This window comes from Oncorhynchus masou, unplaced genomic scaffold, assembly GCF_036934945.1.
Source record: "Oncorhynchus masou masou isolate Uvic2021 unplaced genomic scaffold, UVic_Omas_1.1 unplaced_scaffold_841, whole genome shotgun sequence".
Lineage (NCBI taxonomy): Eukaryota > Metazoa > Chordata > Actinopteri > Salmoniformes > Salmonidae > Oncorhynchus > Oncorhynchus masou.
The window spans coordinates 59805-81542 of NW_027014875.1; the positions used below are offsets into that span (position 1 = coordinate 59805).

General features: G+C 45.3%; 1 pseudogene; it reads right to left on the bottom strand.

Moving 5' to 3' along the window:
- Positions 1 to 5506, bottom strand: part of LOC135537774 (low-density lipoprotein receptor-related protein 6-like) — a 65294-nt pseudogene extending 59788 nt beyond the window's left edge.
- Between the last annotated feature and the right edge of the window lie 16232 nt (positions 5507 to 21738).

Genomic DNA, 21738 nt, shown 5'->3' on the forward strand with positions numbered 1-21738 from the left:
CTGTCCCCTAATGTTCTAGTATCCTCCAGCCTGTACTGTCCTATACAGTACATATCCTCCAGCCTGTACTGTCCCCTAACAGATGTTCTAGTATACCTCCAGCAGGTAGGGGTACAACGGGGGGGTATCCTCCAGCCAGCACTGATCAGTAACGGAGGGGTACACCTGGTATCCTCCAGTACACGGACAGATAAGGGGAGAAGCTCTTGGTTTTAGGAAATACAGTCCCCCCAGTCCAGGTCCAGGTAGCACGACTTTACTACAGGTTGGCAGGTACACCCTCTCTGACCCGGGTCCAGAGAGATGGCTCGGGGCTGGTCCAGGTCCTGCCAGAAGAGGACTCTCCGTAGACGATCCATCCAGCTCGGCCACCTCATAGAGTCAGGAGTCCGTCCAGTACAGCTTCCTGCCTAGCCAGTCACAGGGGGGTCCGGGGAAAGACAGAAATACTATACAGTCATAGAGCAGGAGGGGTACACCTGATTGGTTGAAGGTGGTGGGGGGACGTCACTCCAGTAGACCAATCCCTACTATACAGTCCATAGAGCAGGAGACCGCCCACCACCACGGTGGCGTTGGGGGGGGTGGGGCATCCAGACAGAAATACTATACAGTTACATAGAGCAGGAGGGGTACACCTGGTGGGGGGGGGGGGTAGGGTCAGACAGAAATACTATACAGTACATAGAGCAGGAGGGGTACACCTGGGGGGGGGTCAGACAGAAATACTATACAGTACATAGAGCAGGAGGGGTACACCTGGGGGGGGGGGGGTCAGACAGAAATACTATACAGTACATAGAGCAGGAGGGGTACACCTGGGGGGGGGGGGTCAGACAGAAATACTATACAGTACATAGAGCAGGAGGGGTACACCTGGGGGGGGGGGTCAGACAGAAATACAGTACATAGAGCAGGAGGGGTACTACAACTAGAGGTCCCAGTTGGGGGGGTCAGACAGAAATACTATACAGTACATAGAGCAGGAGGGGTACACCTGGAGGGGGGGTCTGTCCAACAGAAATACTATACACATAGAGCAGGAGGGGTACAATTGCATCTTCAGGACACTTAAAAACAAAATTATTTTTTGTTGTTGTTTACACTAACTTTGCAGCAAGTTTTTTTTAATCCCAGTAGAAATGGTTGGCTACCTCAAGGGCCCAAGTCAGCCGGGGGGCCAGGCGGCCAAGTCAGCCGGGGGGCCAGGCGGCCAAGTCAGCCGGGGGGCCAGGCGGCCAAGTCAGCCGGGGGGCCAGGCGGCCAAGTCAGCCGGGGGGCCAAACGGCCAAGTCAGCCGGGGGCCAGATGAGTCAGATTCAACAACTGCTGTCTGTTTCAACATCAACCATCCGAGGAGAAACGTTTAACTTCATTTGGTTAAGAGCTGGATCTATTCCTCTCTGTAGGGACCCCCGGCCGCTACAGGGACCCCCGGCCGCTACAGGGACCCCCGGCCGCTACAGGGACCCCCGGCCGCTACAGGGACCCCCGGCCGCTACAGGGATATAACACTACAAACAGATTGAATAATTTGCTAGAGGCAGCTTGAACTTCAGACTGAAACGTCTCTGAACAAGGTCCAAACTTTAGTTATCCTCCATGTTGTCTTGAGACCAGTGCTTTTCTGATCCAAACACGCCAGTCCTCTCCGATCCAAAAACACCCGTGATTTCTGAGAACAGTTGAATGGAAGTTGAACCACTTTCCTTTCATCCACGTCATCCAATATGGCTATCAAAATCACATCGGGCCAGATGGCGCAGCTATGAGGCCCAAGGTAGTGGACTAGGGCCTACAGTAGCCAGTAGTGGACTACTGTTCAATACTACTCAGGTAGTGACTAGGGACTATCAAAATCACATCGGGAATAGGGTCATTAGGAATGCAGCCTATGGGCCCAAGGTAGTGGACTATTATAGGGGTCATTAATAGAGTCCAGTGGACTATTATAGGGAATAGGGGGATGCAGGGAATAGGGCCCAGCCTATGGGCTAGTGGACTATTATAGGGAATAGGTCATTAGGGATGCAGCCTATGGGCCTGGGTCCAAGCTAGTGGACTATTATAGAGAATAGCCTACTGGGTCCAAGGTAGTGGACTTAGGGATGGAGCCTATGGGCCTGGGTCCAAGGTAGTGGACTATTATAGGGAATAGGGTCATTAGGGATGCAGCCTATGGGCCCAAGGTAGTGGACTATTATAGGGAATATAGGGAATAGGGTCATTAGGGATGCAGCCTAGTGGGTATAGGGAATAGGGTCATGGGCCCAAGGTAGTGGACTATTAAGGGATGCAGCCTATGGGCCTGGGTCCAAGCTAGTGGACTATTATAGGGAATAGGGTCATTAGGGATGCAGCCTATGGGTCCAAGCTAGTGGACTATTATAGGGAATAGGGTCATTAGGGATGCAGCCTATGGGCCTGGGTCCAAGCTAGTGGACTATTATAGGGAATAGGGTCATTAGGGAATAGGGAGTGGACATTTGGAAACCACTGAATTCAATACCACCCAGACTAGACTGAAAACATTCTCATCACAGTGTCTAAAGACTAGTTTCAGAGGACACGGTGATAAAACTATTTCCCAATGATAGTCTAGCTATGCCAACTGAATAGGAAGTCCACTGACTTCACTAGATGCAGCTACGGCAAGCTAGCAAACTGAACTTTTTTTAATTTTACCTTTATTTAACCAGGCAATCAGTTTAGAACAAATGCTTATTTTCAATGACGGAACGGCAGCAGCAAACTCAACTTTTTTAATTTTACCTTTATTTAACCAGGCAAGTCAGTTTAGAACAAATGCTTAAGGAACAGTGGGTTAGCTGCCTGTTCAGGGGCAGAACGACAGATTTGTACCTTGTCAGCTCGGGGGTTTGAACTCGCAACCTTCTGGTTACTAGTCCAAAGCTCTAACCACTAGGCTACCCTGCCGCCCCAAAGTGCACTGACGTCTCTGAACGGCAGTAGCAAACTGAATAGGAAGTGCACTGACGTCTCTGAACGGCAGTAGCAAACTGAATAGGAAGGGCACTGACGTCTCTGAACGGCAGTAGCAAACTGAATAGGAAGGGCACTAACGTCACTAGCCAACTGAATAGGAAGGGCACTGACGTCTCTGAATGGCAGTAGCAAACTGAATAGGAAGTGCACTGACGTCTCTGAATGGCAGTAGCAAACTGAATAGGCACTAAGTCTCTAGCAAACTGAATAGGAACGTCTCTGAACGGCAGTAGCAAACTGAATAGGAAGGGCACTAGACGTCTCTGAACGGCAGTAGCAAACTGAATAGGAAGGGCACTAACGTCTCTGAACGGCAGTAGCAAACTGAATAGGAAGGGCACTCTTCAACGGCGGTGAATAGAGACCCCATACTGGTAGCAAACTGAATAGGAATAAACTGACGTCATCTGAACGGCAGTGCAAACTGAATAGGAAGAGCACTACGTCTGTGTGAGAACAGGCCAACTGAATAGGAAGGGGTGAGAACTGAAAGGCCAAGCAAACTGAGGCAGGAAGGGCACTGACGTCACTGAACGGCAGAGTAGCAAACTGAATCGTGAGAATTCACACCGGCCATGGGAGTTAGACCCCATCTGATTCCACCAAAGCATGTGAGAATAAACTAACGTCCATTTCCATCTGCAGGTGATTTTAAACCTTTTAAATCAAAAAGCGTCCAGATTGAGCCCAGGCAAAGAATGACGTCCAGTTGAATTAGACTGCTGGGAGAAGATGCTCCCCTCCATAGTTCAACACAGTGACCTCGTCCCTGCCTGCAGTGAGAATAGAAAGTCCAGACCTTAGGTTTGTGTGAGAATGAAACCTAGTCCAGATTAAGCTGCCGTTGCAGATTGTGTGAACAAGGGATCCATGATGATTTGAACAGATGTTTACACAGCCACCAAGCAGTGGAAAACAAATATTTAAGAGCAAATAGGCCTTGACGTTATTGGTGTATAGCTGGTTAGAGAACTACAATCCACATCAGCCTAGTGACTTACAACACTTTGTAGAACGTTGTCCAAAAAGTTATGAACCGCCACGCCAAATGAACGCCCTCTGTTCTAATGTGGTCCATGCAGTATCCAGTCTTATGTTCTAACAAGTTAGCTACTTTTGTATAATTCACTTGCAATTAGTTGTTAGTTACTCTTAACAAATGAATGTATGCAACAAATGTGTCTTGTCTGTGGAGGCACCTTTTACTGTAACATATGCAGTCGACATTATTGTTAGCCAGTGCAGCTAGCAGACTTAGCTAGCTATCAGGGTGTCTCTCTGGATGGCTAAGATAGTTCAACTAAAATCACAACAGTAACTGTAGAAAATACCTGCCGTGGCTTAAACAGGTGTGGAAATACTACAAACAACTAGTAAAAAAAAATAAAAAAAATCACTGCTTAACTTTACTAAAATGTTACAAACCAACAAAACAGTGGGAAAAAAGGCTAGTTGGTTACAGGAGATATAGGTAGCTAGGAGCTGTGGGGAAAACTGTTGTAGTTAGCTAGTAGAGCTACAGGCCAACTAAAGGACGATACAGGAGATACAGAGCAGCTGTGGGGAAAACACTGTAGTTAGTTACATGAGTTAGAAAACACTAGTTACAGGAGATACAGGTAGCTGTGGGGAAGAACACTGTGTTGTAGTTAGCTAGTTACAGGAGATACAGGTAGATGTGGGGGTTGTAAAACACTGGGGAAAACACTGTTGTAGTTAGCTACAGGTTGGGGAAAACAGTAGAGCTAGTTACATGAGACAGGTACCTGTGGGGAAAACACTGTTGTAGTTAGCTAGTTACAGGAGATACAGGAGATACAGGTAGATACAGGTGTGGGGAAAACACTGTGTTGTAGTTAGCTAGTTATATGAGATACAGGTAGCTGTGGGGAAAACACTGTGTTGTAGTTAGCCATCCTGCTAACGTTAGCTAGTTACTCCTTGATGATGAGTAAATCACATCCCCTTCACTGGGCCCCACTAATGAGCAAACGAGGCCATTGTAAAGAAAGAGCCCCAAATCTGGACACTAGGATCCCCACCTCTGGAAACCATACACCCCCAACACCACACAAACTTTCCACGGAAGGAAAAATAAATAAAACAAGCAAAAAGATCAAAACTCACCTCTTATTAGCAAAGAAAAACTACACAACAACACAGTCCGTAGCACGGCGCCCATCTTTCTGCCTTGTTCTCACCCCGGCCGCTCCTGTTCAGCGCCTGGTCCGCATCGCTGTGTTTCTATTCCTCCGACGGAACTGTTATATTGGAACAATATTCGGGGGTTTGTTTTTGGCTACAATGTAACTGTGATTATTCTCAGTTCCATTCTACTAGGTCGGGGGGGGTTGTTTCTGGCTACAATGTAACTGTGATTCTTCTCAGCTCCATTCTACTACGTCGGAGGTTCCAGGCTCGGTGGCGCTGCGATTCATTCTCCTGCCTGAGCGCAACGTCTCCTTCCGCCCCGGGAAGAGAACATGCCAACCCTCCCCCTCCTGTACCTTCTCTCCTTCCCCTCCGTCTCTTTCTCTGCTGCCTATTGTTGGACTTGATTACATGCAGCCTCTCTCGTCCAGCGGATTTCAACACATTCAAAATCGCTACGGTGGCTGATAAAATTACGCAACCGATAGGTCAAGACACATGTTCCCGGTCAAAGACATTAAACCTGGTCTAATACAACAATTGTTTGAGTGTGAAAGACACACATTCCGAAGGGACTATTTTCTGCCGGAGCACTGGGTGCTTCGGTTTAGAATAACATACCCCTATGACCCTGCCTCGGCTGCTGTCCGGATCTCCTTTCACTCCTCCGAACAGAGGAAGGAGAAGAGAGGGGAATGGTTTTATCATGCATTATATACTGAACCAAAACAGAAAACATAACATGTAAGGGTTGGTCCCATGTTTCAGAAGCTGAAATAAAAGATCCCCAGACATTTTTCCATAGAGAATTAAAATGCTTATTTCTCTCAATTTTGGGGCACAAATTATACATCGCTTGTTAGTGAGCATTTCTCCTCTGCCAAGATAATCCATCCACCTGACAGGTGAGGCATATCAAGAAGCCGTTTAAACAGCGTGATCATTACTCAGGCACACCTTGTCCTGGCGAAAATAAAAAGCCACTAAAAATGTAAAGTTTTGTCACACAACACAATGGCCACAGATGTCTCAAGTTTTGAAGGGAGCGTGCAATTGGCATTCTGACTGCAGGAATGTCCACCAGAGATGTTTGCAAGAGAATCAAATGTTCATTTCTCTGCCATAAGCCGCCTCCATTGTCATTTTAGTAGAATTTGCCAGCCCAGGACCTCCACATCCGGCTTGTTCACCTGCGAGATCACCTGAGACCAGCCACCCGGACAGCTGATGAACCTGTAGGTTTGCACAAACAAAGAATTTCTGCACAAACTGTCAGAACCCGTCTCAGGGAAGCTCATCTGCGTGCTCGTCATCCTCACCGGGGTCTTGACTGAAGAAGCTCTTCACAGATGAATCCCGGTTTCGACTGTACCGGGCAGATGGCAGACTTATGTCATTGTGTGGGACGTTTGCTGACGTCACGAGATCCCGTGACGAGATCCTGAGGCCCTTTGTTGTGCCATTCATCTGCCACCATCACCTCATGTTTCAGCATGATAATGCACAGCCCCATGTCTTTGTTTTATTTTTTATTTTACCTTTATTTAACCAGGCAAGTCAGTTAAGAACAAATTCTTATTTTCAATGACGGCCTGGGAACAGTGGGTTAACTGCCTGTTCAGGGGCAGAACGGCAGATTTGTACCTTGTCAGCTCGGCGACATGAACTTGCAACCTTTCGGTTACTAGTCCAACACTCTAACCACTAGGCTACCCTGCCGCCCCGTCTCAAGGATCTGGACACAATTCCTGGAAGCTGAAAATCTCCCAGTTATTCCATGGCCTGCGTACTCACCAGACATGTCACCCCACTGAGCATGTTTGGGATGCTCCGGATAAACATGTACAACAGCGTGTTCCAGTTCCCTCCAATATCCAGCAACTTCTCACAGCCAATGAGAGGAGTGGGACAACATTCCACAGGCCACAACCAACAGCCCGATCAACTCTATGGGAAGGACATGTGTCGCGCTGATTGAGGCAAATGGTCACACCAGATACTGACCACCTTTTTGTTTTTTTAAAGGTATCAGTGACCAACAGATGCATATCTGTATTCCCAGTCATGTGAAATCCACACATTAAAGCCGAATGAATTCATTTCGACAGATCTCCTTCAATGAACCTGAACTCAGTCAAATCTTTTGAAATCGTTGCATGTTGTTTATATTTGTTTTCCTTATGAGGTCTCTGCACGGCAATCCTGGATTTGCCTGGGTCTTGTTGCCACAATAATACATGTAATTGACTGTTAACTTTGTCAAATCTGACTCAAAGATATCATTATTGTTAGATAGGTTATGATTGGTTATGGGCATGGATGGGTCCCTGAAGATGACTCTCTTTTGGGACTGGTAGAGGCATTATCTCCTTCAGCAGGGGCATTCATATAAAAACACATTCTACACCACATTCACATATTCTTCTCATTATTACGGCCAATTCAAGAGGGAACCTTCTCTGCTCAACATCTGAGTGGAAATCCATTATAGAGCTACAGGCCATTTCTGGATAATCAGTCCATAGAGCTACAAGGTAAAGGAACAGACAATCCAGTCCAATAGAGTTACAGGCCAATAGAGCTACAGGCCAATAGAGTTACAGGCCAACTAAAGGACGATCCAGTCCAATAGAGCTACAGGCCAATGGAGCTACAGGCCAATAGAGTTACAGGCCAACTAAAGGACGATCCAGTCCAATAGAGCTACAGGCCAATGGAGCTACAGGCCAATAGAGCTACAGGCCAACTAAAGGACAATCCAGTCCAATAGAGCTACAGGCCAACTAAAGGACGATCCAGTCCAATAGAGCTAAAGTCCAATAGAGCTACAGGCCAACTAAAGGACGATCCAGTCCAATAGAGCTACAGGCCAACTAAAGGAGATCCAGGCCAATAGAGCTACAGGCCAACTAAAGGACGATCCAGTCCAATAGAGCTACAGGCCAACTAAAGGACGATCCAGTCCAATAGAGCTACAGGCCAACTAAAGGACGATCCAGTCCAATAGAGCTACAGGCCAACTAAAGGGACAGTCCAATATCCAGTCCAATAGAGCTACAGGCCAATAGAGCTACAGGCCAACTAAAGGACGATCCAGTCCAATAGAGCTACAGGCCAATAGAGATACAGGCCAACTAAAGGACGATCCAGTCCAATAGAGCTACAGGCCAATAGAGATACAGGCCAACTAAAGGACGATCCAGTCCAATAGAGCTACAGGCCAACTAAAGGACGATCCAGTCCAATAGAGCTAAAGTCCAATAGAGCTACAGGCCAACTAAAGGACGATCCAGTCCAATAGAGCTACAGGCCAACTAAAGGACGATCCAGTCCAATAGAGCTACAGTCCAATAGAGCTACAGGCCAACTAAAGGACGATCCAGTCCAATAGAGCTACAGGCCAACTAAAGGACAATCCAGTCCAATAGAGCTACAGGCCAACTAAAGGACAATCCAGTCCAATAGAGTTACAGGCCAATAGAGTTACAGGCCAATAGAGCTACAGGCCAACTAAAGGACGATCCAGTTCATTAGAGTTACAAGACAACTAAAGGACGATCCAGTCCAATAGAGCTACAGGCCAACGAAAGGACGATCCAGTCCAATAGAGCTACAGGCCAACAAAAGTACGATCCAGTTCATTAGAGTTACAGGCCAACTAAAGGACGATCTAGTCCAATAGAGTTACAGGCCAACTAAAGGACGATCCAGTCCAATAGAGCTACAGGCCAACTAAAGGACGATCCAGTCCAATAGAGCTACAGGCCAACAGGCCAATAGAGATACAGGCCAACTTAGAGTTACAAGATCCAGTCCAATAGAGATCCAGTCCAATAGAGCTACAGGCCAACTAAAGGACGATCCAGTCCAATAGAGCTACAGGCCAACTAAAGGACGATCCAGTCCAATAGAGTTACAGGCAAACTAAAGGACGATCCAGTCCAATAGAGTTACAGGCCAACTAAAGGACGATCCAGTCCAATAGAGCTACAGGCCAACTAAAGGACGATCCAGTCCAATAGAGCTACAGGCCAACTAAAGGACGATCCAGTCCAATAGAGTTACAGGCCAATAGAGTTACAGGCCAATAGAGTTACAGGCCAATAGAGTTACAGGCCAACTAAAGGACGATCCATCCAGTACAGGCCAATAGAGTTACAGGCCAACTAAAGGACGATCCAGTCCAATAGAGTTCCAGTCCAATAGAGCTACAGGCCAACTAAAGAGATCCAGTCCAATAGAGCTACAGGCCAACTAAAGGAAGTCCAATAGAGTTACAGGACGATCCAGTACAGGCCAATAGAGCAATACAGGCCAACTAAAGGACGATCCAGTCCAATAGAGCTAAAGTCCAATAGAGCTACAGGCCAACTAAAGGACGATCCAGTCCAATAGAGCTACAGGCCAACTAAAGGACGATCCAGTCCAATAGAGCTACAGTCCAATAGAGCTACAGGCCAACTAAAGGACGATCCAGTCCAATAGAGCTACAGGCCAACTAAAGGACAATCCAGTCCAATAGAGCTACAGGCCAACTAAAGGACAATCCAGTCCAATAGAGTTACAGGCCAATAGAGTTACAGGCCAATAGAGCTACAGGCCAACTAAAGGACGATCCAGTTCATTAGAGTTACAGGCCAACTAAAGGACGATCCAGTCCAATAGAGCTACAGTCCAATAGAGCTAAAGGACGATCCAGTCCAATAGAGCTACAGGCCAACGAAAGGACGATCCAGTCCAATAGAGCTACAGGCCAACAAAAGTACGATCCAGTTCATTAGAGTTACAGGCCAACTAAAGGACGATCTAGTCCAATAGAGTTACAGGCCAACTAAAGGACGATCCAGTCCAATAGAGCTATAGGCCAACTAAAGGACGACCCAGTCCATTAGAGCTACAGGCCAACTAAAGGATGATCCAGTCCAATAGAGTTACAGTCCAATAGAGTTACAGGCCAACTAAAGGACGATCCAGTCCAATAGAGCTATAGGCCAACTAAAGGACGATCCAGTCCAATAGAGCTACAGTCCAATAGAGCTACAGGCCAACTAAAGGACGATCCAGTCCAATAGAGCTACAGGCCAACTAAAGGACAATCCAGTCCAATAGAGCTACAGGCCAACTAAAGGACAATCCAGTCCAATAGAGCTACAGGCCAACTAAAGGACGATCCAGTCCAATAGAGTTACAGGCCAATAGAGTTCCTATAGAGGCCAACTAAAGGACGATCCAGTCCAGGCCAATAGAGTTACAGGCCAACTAAAGGACGATCCAGTCCAATAGAGTTACAGGCCAACTAAAGGACGATCCAGTCCAATAGAGTTACAGGCCAACTAAAGGACGATCCAGTCCAATAGAGTTACAGGCCAACAAAAAGACGATCCAGTCCATAGAGTTACAGGCCAACTAAAGTCCAACGATCCAGTCCAATAGAGTTACAGGCCAACTAAAGGACGATCCAGTCCAATAGAGCTACAGGCCAACTAAAGGACGATCCAGTCCATTAGAGTTACAGGCCAACTAAAGGATGATCCAGTCCAATAGAGTTACAGTCCAATAGAGTTACAGGCCAACTAAAGGACGATCCAGTCCAATAGAGCTATAGGCCAACTAAAGGACGATCCAGTCCAATAGAGTTACAGGCCAACAGATCCAATAGAGTTACAGGCCAACTAAAGGACGATCCAGTCCAATAGAGTTACAGGCCAACTAGAACAGGCCAACTAAAGGACGATCCATCCAGTCCAATAGTTACAGGTTATCCAGTCCAATAGAGTTACAGGCCAACTAAAGGACGATCCAGTCCAATAGAGCTACAGGCCAACTAAAGGACGATCCAGTCCAATAGAGCTACAGGCCAACTAAAGGACGATCCAGTCCAATAGAGCTATAGGCCAACTAAAGGACGATCCAGTCCATTAGAGCTACAGGCCAACTAAAGGACGATCCAGTCCAATATAGTTACAGTCCAATAGAGTTACAGGCCAACTAAAGGACGATCCAGTCCAGTACAGTCCAATAGAGCTACAGGCCAACTAAAGGACGATCCAGTCCAATAGAGCTATAGGCCAACTAAAGGACGATCCAGTCCAATAGAGTTACAGTCCAATAGAGTTACAGGCCAACTAAAGGACGATCCAGTCCAATAGAGTTACAGGCCAACTAAAGGACGATCCAGTCCAATAGAGTTACAGGCCAATAAAGAGATCCAGTTCAGGCCAACTAAAGGACGATCCAGTCCAATAGAGATACAATAGAGGCCAACTAAAGGACGATCCAGTCCAATAGAGTTACAGGCCAACTAGAGTTACAGGCCAACTAAAGGACGATCCAGTCCAATAGATACAGTCCAATAGAGTTACAGGCCAACTAAAGGACGATCCAGTCCAATAGAGTTACAGGCCAACTAAAGGACGATCCAGTCCAATAGAGTTACAGTCCAATAGAGTTACAGGCCAACTAAAGGACGATCCAGTCCAATAGAGTTACAGGCCAACTAAAGGACGATCCAGTCCAATAGAGCTACAGGCCAATAGAGTTACAGGCCAACTAAAGGACGATCCAGTTTATTAGAGCTACAGGCCAACTAAAGGACGATCCAGACCAATAGAGCTACAGGCCAACTAAAGGACGATCCAGTTCAATAGAGTTACAGGCCAACTAAAGGACGATCCAGTCCAATAGATTAGAGCGATCCAGTCCAATAGAGTTCAACTAAGGCCAACTAAAGGACGATCCAGTTCAATAGAGTTACAGGCCAACTAAAGGACGATCCAGTCCAATAGAGCTACAGGCCAACTAAAGGACGATCCAGTCCAATAGAGCTATAGGCCAACTAAAGGACGATCCAGTCCAATAGAGTTACAGTCCAATAGAGTTACAGGCCAACTAAAGGACGATCCAGTCCAATAGAGTTACAGGCCAACTAAAGGCCAACTAAAGGATCCAGTCCAATAGAGTTATCCAGTCCAATAGAGTTACAGGCCAACTAAAGGACGATCCAGTCCAATAGAGTTACAGGCCAACTAAAGGACGATCCAGTCCAATAGAGCTACAGGCCAACTAAAGGACGATCCAGTCCAATAGAGTTACAGGCCAACTAAAGGACGATCCAGTCCAATAGAGTTACAGGCCAACTAAAGGACGATCCAGTCCAATAGAGTACAGGCCAACTACAGTCCAATAGAGTTACAGGCCAACTAAGACGATCCAGTCCAATAGGACGATCCAGTCCAATAGTTACAGGCCAACTAAAGGACGATCCAGTACAATAGAGCTACAGGCCAACTAAAGGACGATCCAGTCCAATAGAGTTACAGGCCAACTAAAGGACCATCCAGTCCAATAGAGCTACAGGCCAACTAAAGGACGATCCAGTTCATTAGAGCTACTGGCCAACTAAAGGACGATCCAGTCCAATAGAGCTACAGGCCAACTAAAGGACGATCCATTTCATTAGAGCTATAGGCCGCAAGGCTACAAGTAGGCTTCACCAACTCGGTGAAAAATCTGCCGATGTGCCCTTGAGTAATGTATTTAACCCTAATGGCCCCTTTTAAGTCGCTCTGGATAAGAGCGTCTGCTTAATGACTAAAATGGAAAAGTAGAAATGTAGCAAAAGGGACAGGATCATAACTGTGCCGTGTGTGTCTGTGTGTGTGTGTGTGTGTGAGACAGAGAGAGAATACTTTTCATCGTTTCTAGAACTGTCAAGACTTCCGAAGTCGGTTCCTCTCCTCGTTCGTTCGGCGGTCGACGTCACCGGCTTTCTAGCCATCGCCGCTCCATCTCTCATATCTCCATTTGTTTTGTCTCGTTCCACAAACCTGATTTTCAATCCCTAACCACACTGCATGTATGTAGGCCTCTGTTCCCCTCCACGTCTTTGTGTAAAATTGTTTTTATGTTATGTGGGTATTGTTACGCGCCAGTCTATTGGTCCGTGTTTGGGCACATTTATGTACTTTTGTTCTTTCGTTGGACCGGAATAAAAAAGTGTTTCTGTTCACTACACTCTGCTCTCCTGCACCGGACTTCTCCTCCAGTACAAACCCTTAATAACAAGAACGAACAACAATTGTTATATTTTGACTGCAAAGCTTCCTGTGCTTCTTTATTTCCAAACCACTTCACCGTGAGATAAAAGTAGATTAAAATACCACCACAAACATTATTCAAAAATCACATTTTTTTATTTTCTTACAAGAATTCAGTTAATAAAACATCTAATCCCAAAGTGATTGGAAAGCAACACTTCACAAAACAAGACCAAACTACACACCTTACAAATTATCTAAGCAATACCAGTAATAAACAAGGTTATCATTTTGTGCAAAATGATATTAAATTTGGCTCCATGCTCCCGAGTGGTGTGACGTGGTTTAAAGTGACTGCACTGCATGCCAATAAGAAGTCAGTAGTGGTTTCTAAGATAGCTGCGCCACCTTGTGGTACACCGTGGTATTACATTAATGCTGCGCCACCTTGTGGTACACCGTGGTATTACATTAATGCTGCGCCATCTTGTGGTACACCGTGGTATTACATTAATGCTGCGCCACCCTGTGGTACATCGTGGTATTACATTAATGCTGCGCCACCTTGTGGTACACCGTGGTATTACATTAATGCTGCGCCACCCTGTGGTACATCGTAGTATTACATCTAACCTACCAGTGGGCATTTCTCCATTCCACTCAGTCAGTCAGTAATCTCACACATTCCTTCTGTATAAGTGGATACTCACACAGTACACAATACAAATCGACGTATGAAAATAGTGTGCGACCAGTGTCATCTACCTATGAAAACAATCCTACCATTTAAAAAGAAGTGTGTTATATCAAAAACATAGGATACCATAGTGCATCAGATTGTACAAGATTTGCATCCATCATTATGTTCGTCCAGAACTCTGCCAGAAGCAAAGGAATTAACCCACAGTATACAGCACAGTGAAAAACACATGTTTTAAAGTCAGTCAGACATTTAGATTGGAGTTGGTGATTAGAAACAAGCAGTCCACAGACATCATCATATGGCTATAGATGGTTAAACATGCAGAAGAGAAAGGCAAGTCTTATTGTATCTAACACACTGTGCAGTTGTTCCTCTTTAAAAGGTCTCAGTCAGTTGTTCCTCTTTAAAAGGTCTCAGTCAGTTGTTCCTCTTTAAAAGGTCTCAGTCAGTTGTTCCTCTTTAAAAGGTCTCAGTCAGTTGTTCCTCTTTAAAAGGTCTCAGTCAGTTGTTCCTCTTTAAAAGGTCTCAGTCAGTTGTTCCTCTTTAAAATGTCTCAGTCAGTTGTTCCTCTTTAAAAGGTCTCAGTCAGTTGTTCCTCTTTAAAAGGTCTCAGTCAGTTGTTCCTCTTTAAAAGGTCTCAGTCAGTTGTTCCTCTTTAAAAGGTCTCAGTCAGTTGTTCCTCTTTAAAAGGTCTCAGTCAGTTGTTCCTCTTTAAAAGGTCTCAGTCAGTTGTCCTCCCTTGACCAGCCTCCAATGACTCTCTTGTACATAGGGGAGGCTATCATTTTGTGTTTGCTTAAAGGGATAGTTCACCCAAATTACACTATAACCTTTAAATTCAGAGGGTTCCTGAGTTGTTGGAATAGAGATATTGCTGCTTAAGGTTCTTTATTCCTTAGCCCTCTGATATCTCTCTACTGTTCTAGAGCCCCCTGATATCTCACTACTGTTCTAGAGCCCTCTGATATCTCTCTACTGTTCTAGAGCCCTCTGATATCTCTCTACTGTTCTAGAGCCCTCTGATATCTCGCTACTGTTCTAGAGCCCTCTGATATCTCTCTACTGTTCTAGAGCCCTCTGATATCTCTCTACTGTTCTAGAGCCCTCTGATATCTCTCTACTGTTCTAGAGCCCTCTGATATCTCTCTACTGTTCTAGAGCCCTCTGATATCCGGCTACTGTTCTAGAGCCCTCTGATATCCGGCTACTGTTCTAGAGCCCTCTGATATCTCGCTACTGTTCTAGAGCCCTCTGATATCTCGCTACTGTTCTAGAGCCCTCTGATATCTCGCTACTGTTCTAGAGCCCTCTGATATCTCGCTACTGTTCTAGAGCCCTCTGATATCTCTCTACTGTTCTAGAGCCCTCTGATATCTCGCTACTGTTCTAGAGCCCTCTGATATCTCTCTACTGTTCTAGAGCCCTCTGATATCTCGCTACTGTTCTAGAGCCCTCTGATATCTCTCTACTGTTCTAGAGCCCTCTGATATCTCACTACTGTTCTCAAGCCCTCTGATATCCCTCTACTGTTCTAGAGCCCTCTGATATCTCGCTACTGTTCTAGAGCCCTCTGATATCCATCTACTGTTCTAGAGCCCTCTGATATCTCACTACTGTTCTAGAGCCCTCTGATATCCCTCTACTGTTCCAGAGCCCTCTGATATCTCACTACTGTTCTCAAGCCCTCTGATATCTCACTACTGTTCTCAAGCCCTCTGATATCCCTCTACTGTTCTAGAGCCCTCTGATATCCATCTACTGTTCTCGAGCCCTCTGATATCTCTCTCCTGTTCTAGAGCCCTCTGATATCCCTCTACTGTTCTAGAGCCCTCTGATATCTCGCTACTGTTCTAGAGCCCTCTGATATCCATCTACTGTTCCAGAGCCCTCTGATATCTCTCTCCTGTTCTAGAGCCCTCTGATATCCCTCTACTGTTCTAGAGCCCTCTGATATCTCGCTACTGTTCTAGAGCCCTCTGATATCCATCTACTGTTCTAGAGCCCTCTGATATCTCTCTACTGTTCTAGAGCCCTCTGATATCCCTCTACTGTTCCAGAGCCCTCTGATATCTCACTACTGTTCCAGAGCCCTCTGATATCTCACTACTGTTCTCAAGCCCTCTGATATCCCTCTACTGTTCTAGAGCCCTCTGATATCTCTCTACTGTTCTCAGAGCCCTCTGATATCCCTCTACTGTTCTAGAGCCCTCTGATATCCATCTACTGTTCTCGAGCCCTCTGATATCTCTCTACTGTTCTAGAGCCTTCTGATATCTCGCTACTGTTGTAGAATACTAGAAGAGGGGTCTGTTCAACGACACTATTGTTATTGTGTTGAAATGAATGACAGTACATTGATATGCTCTTAAAATGAAACTGAACATGTTTCTTATCTAATAAATATGTGGTTAAAGAAACGATGTAATTAAAACAGAGCAAACTGAAGAGAAACATTATTTTTGCATGGACCTTTCTTTCCCCGTGTGCCTTGTTTATTATGCCTCTTTGTGAACCAGGACGTGTGTGTGTGTGTGTGTGTGTGTGTGTGTGTGTGTGTGTGTGTGTGTGTGTGTGTGTGTGTGTGTGTGTGTGTGTGTGTGTGTGTGTGTGTGTGTGTGTGTGTGTGTAAGGGTTCAATCACACCTCGTAGTGTAGGTCGTTAAGCTCCAGCCTGGTGTAGTGTCGCCGGTCGAATGACTCCATGGCCTTACGTCCAACCACAGCCAGGGCCAGAGTCAGGATGGCCAGGCCTACCACCACCACAGCCACCAGAGAGCTCTTCAGAGCCCCCCGCCCTGCCACCTCCTTCCCCCCGCCCTGACCCTCTGTCCCTGGGGAGGCTGGGGCTGCCTGGACCCCCTTGGGCACCAGCACCAGCTCGTTTTCTGGTGTTGTCCTTGGGATCAGGGGCTCAATGGCTGCTGGGCTCTTCGTGGTGGCAGTAGCACCAGTAGAAGTGGTGGTGGTGGTGGCTGGCTCAGTGGCTGGCTGGAGTTTTTCAGTAGTTCTGATGGGGTCTGGGTCTCTGCGGGGTGTCGTTGACACAGGTAAAGAAGTTGTTGTTGTTGTAGTAGTAGTAGTAGTAGTAGTAGTAGTGGCAGGATGTGGTTTGGGTTTTTTAGACGATTTGTTAGGTTTTTTGGGAGGTTTATTGGGCTTTCTGTTCATAGTGGTTATTGTAGATATTGTTGTAGGAGTAGCGTGGGCCTCTGTTAGTGGCCAGGATGTTGCTTGTTGTGTTGTTATAGTAGTGGTTGGAGTTGGTCGAGGCCAGGATGTTGTTTGTTGTGTTGTTGTAGTAGTGGTTGGAGTTGGTCGAGGCCAGGATGTTGTTTGTTGTGTTGTTGTAGTAGTGGTTGGAGTCAGTCGTGTTATAACAGGCATTGTTACTATCATTAAAGAGGGTTGTTTTGTTGTGGTTGTCAGCTGTGTCGTTTTGGTAGTAGGTTGTGGTGTAGTGGTAGAAGTAGTAGTGGGTTGTGGTGTGGTTGTAGTAGTGGTAAAAGTAGTAGTGGGTTGTGGTGTGGTTGTGGTGGTGGTAGTAGTAGTGGGTTGTGGTGTGGTTGTGGTGGTAGGTGTAGTGGTGGTAGTAGTGGTAGTAGTGGGTTGTGGTGTGGTGGTAAGTGTAGTGGTGGTAGTAGTGGGTTGTGGTGTGGTTGTAGTGGTGGTAGTAGTGGGTTGTGGTGTGGTTGTAGTGGTGGTAGTAGTAGTGGGTTGTGGTGTGGTGGTAGGTGTTGTAGTAGTAGCAGTAGTAGTAGTGGGTTGTGGTCTGATGGTGGTCGTTGTAGTAGAAGTGGGTTGTGGTCTGATGGTAGGTGTTGTTGTAGTAGTAGTAGCAGTAGTAGTAGTGGGTTGTGGTCTGATGGTGGTCGTTGTAGTAGTAGTGGGTTGTGGTCTGATGGTAGGTGTTGTTGTAGTAGTAGCAGTAGTAGTAGTGGGTTGTGGTCTGATGGTGGTCGTTGTAGTAGTAGTGGGTTGTGGTCTGATGGTAGGTGTTGTAGTAGTAGTAGTGGGTTGTGGTCTGATGGTGGTCGTTGTTAGTAGTAGTGGGTTGTGGTCTGATGGTAGGTGTTGTAGTAGCAGTAGTAGTAGTTGGGTGGATTGTGGAAGGTGGAGGAGGTATCCCCGTGGTGGGATGAATCAAACCTATGGAAAACATGACATTAGAACATAATTCACGCAGAGATGAAAGACTCTGTGAAACGCAAAAACAAGACAACACAAACAACTGACATGGACCCCTATTCTCTACACAGAGCTGTGGACCAGGGCCCAGACGTTTAGTTGAAGGAAGATGCGTTCACCTTTGAAGATGTCGTATGTGTTGATGCCCTGTTCAGCAGTCAGGAGGGGACAGTCCTGCTCACTCTGGCAGTGGAACAGATGACAGTTGTGGTTGTTGGGAGGCTCAGAGGGCTTGTGAGGGTTGAACACAGCCAGGGTACACTTTATACCTGAGGGGAGAGAGCAATCAGACACGGAGAGTAATAGCAAGTATCACAACTAACAATCCTTCTGTTTGAAAGTTCCACCGTGTTGTCTCTCCTCTACCAATTTTTTAATTTTACCTTTATTTTACTAAGGCAAGTCAGTTAAGAACAAATTCTTATTTTCAATGACGGCCTAGGAACAGTGGGTTAACTGCCTGTTCAGGGGCAGAACGACAGATTTGTACCTTGTCAGCTCGGGGATTTGAACTTGCAACCTTTCGGTTACCAGTCCAACGCTCTAACCACTAGGCTACCCTGCCGCCCCAATACCAAGTATCACGACTAACAATCCTTCTTATGGATCGGGTGCAGTATTCGGAAGTTTGGATGAAGGAGGTGCCCAATGTAAACAGCCTGTTACTCAGGCCCAGAAGCTAAGATATGCATATAATTTGTATTATTGGATAGGAAACACTCTAAAATTTCAAAAACTGTTAAAATAATGTCTGTGAGTATAACAGAACAGATATAGCTGGCGTAAACCCGAGGAGAATCCATCCGGGAATTGTTTTGGTGGGCTCACCTCACCTCTCATTATAATGGCTGTCTATGGGAATATAAAATGAATACCTCCCAGGTTGCAGTTCCTAGGGCTTCCACTAGATGTCAACAGTCTTTAGAAAGAGTTTTAGGCTGTTTTTTTATTTAAATGAGCTAGAATTTGTAGTTTTTCTAAGTGGCTCCCATTTTGGCTGTAGTGTAATGACGCGCGTGGATTAGAGCGCACACTTGGTTATTTATCTCCGGTAATGAACATACTATTCTCCGTCTTAAATTTGATCCTTTATTTACATATTAGGCTACCTGAGGATTGATTATAAAAGTTGTTTGACTTGTTTGGGCGAAGCTTATTGGTAACATTCGGGATTCATTTTGTAAGCATTTTGAACTAGGGGAAACCGGTGGATTATTGAATGAAGAGCGCCAGCTAAACTGACTTTTTTGGGATATAAAGAAGGACTTTATCGAACAAAATGACCATTTGTTGTGTAGCTGGGACTTGGGATTGCAAACAGAGGAAGATCTTCAAAGGTAAGTGATTTATTTTATCGTTATTTCTGACTTTCGTGATGCCTCTGCTTGGTTGGAAAATGTTTTTAATGCTTTTGTACGTGGGCCGCTTTCGCCGTAAAGCCTTTTTGAAATCTGACAAAGCGGCTGGATTAACAAGAAGTTAAGCTTTAAACCGATGTATAACGCTTGTATTTTCATGAATGTTTAATTCTACAAATGTTGTATTTTGAATATCGTGCTCTGCAATTTCACCGGATGTTGTCGAGGCCGGGCGCTATTGTGTTATTGCGTGTTTGTGATTGTGTGTTATTGCGTGTTATTGTGTTATTGCGTGCGTGTGTTATTGCGTGTTATTGTGTGTGTGTGCTATTGTGTGTTATTGTGTGTTTGTGTTATTGCATGCTATTGTGTGTTATTGAGTGTTATTGTGTGTTATTGCGTGTGTGTGTTATTGCGTGTTATTGTGTGTGTGTTATTGCGTGTGTGTGTTATTGCGTGTTATTGTGTGTGTGTGTTTTTGCGTGTAATTATGTGTGTGTTATGGCGTGTGTGTGTTATTGCGTGTGTGTGTTATTGCGTGTAATTATGTGTGTGTTATGGCATGTGTGTGTGTTATTGCGTGTTATTATGTGTTATTGCGTGTGTGTGTTATTGCGAGTTATTGCATGTTACTGTGTGTTATTGTATGTGTTATTGTGTGTGTGTGTTATTGCGTGTTATTGCGTGTTATTGTGTGTTATTGTGTGTGTGTGTGTTGTCATGATGTTGGCCTGAGGGGTTGGTTTATGACAGTCATAAATACCTCTTCCCCCCTGTTTGCTCTCTCTACCCTACTAAGGTTACATTTGCAAATCCCTTGGTAAACATAGAGATTCTGGGAACGTCAGAAGGTGGGGGGAAATGAACTATATTCTGGTAATCCGACCAGTTGAACATATGAGGTGGTACTTAATGAATATGATGTCAGTTCGGTTGTCATCTGAGACATTCTCATCAATGATAAGATGACATCAATGATAAGATAAAACTTTTCAAACACGCCCTCCTATCCCTTCCTATATAAGCCCTTGACGACAATAGAACTTCCTGTTCCGATGAGGTAGGATGACGGTCCTAGGGCCGAATGGTTCAGATAATAACTACAGAACGAAGCCAACATCAGCATGAGCTTTGGTTGCGAATGGTATGAACTTTGAACTCTTATTCACGACAGAAGTGATACCTCCTAGCCGTGAGTTAGCAACTGCAGCTGCAAATGCAGGTTAGGAAGAAACAGACAGAGTATCCCATCTACTACAAACAACGTTCTACAACGTATTCAATTGACCACCAGAGACATTCTTCAAAGGACAGAGGACTCGGTTTGGCAACACGGCCTTCCATCTACCACCAACCTACTGAAGCGCAGCTCAGAGTAAATATTCATTGCATTTTCCTTTTCCAAATGGGCGGTAATTTAGAATGCATAAGATACTGTATTTACGATAGCACAGCTTCTTTCCTTTGTTCCTCAGTCTTCCCGCTCTTTCACTCAAACCCAGCCCCTTTTCCTTTGTGTAACAAGCTGTCATATCTGTTCCGCCCGCTCGGGACGTTTTTCTTTATGACGTAATTTGTAATCAAGGTATGATTAGTTGTGTTTGTGTGAATTCTGTGTGATTAGTTAGGTATTTAGTAAATAAATAATTAAACCCAATTTTGTATTGCTGATTCAACTTGTTAGCCAGGGTTTTTGCAGATAACCAAGAATTTACAACTTTCAGATGAGACTGAAGTAAGATGAAGATTAATGTTGACTGCTATTGATGTAAAATATTACCAGGTCTTTAAGAGTTTATTCGGAAGATAACAGCTCTATAAATATTATTTTGTGGTACCCGAGTATTTTATAGTATTTGATAGAATAGCATGTCTTAAATAGCATCAAAGAATAGCATCAATTAATCCGGCATAGCCAAAGACACGTTATTGTGTGTGCGCTATTTTTTTATTTTTTATTTTACCTTTATTTAACTAGGCAAGTCAGTTAACCCACGGCCTAGGAACAGTGGGTTAACTGCCTGTTCAGGGGCAGCTCAGGGATTTGAACTTGCAACTTTCCGGTTACTAGTCCAACACTCTAACCACTAGGCTACCCTGCCGCCCCAGGGCTCTGGTTGGTTGAACACACGCCACGCTCTCAGGGTCGACGGCAGGGGTGGGCATGTGTGTGTCATTGCGTGTGTGTGTTATTGTGTGTTACTGTGTGTTACTGTGTGTTACTGTGTGTTATTATGTGTTATTGCGTGTTATTGTGTGTGTGTGTTACTGTGTGTTACTGTTTGTTATTGTGTGTTAC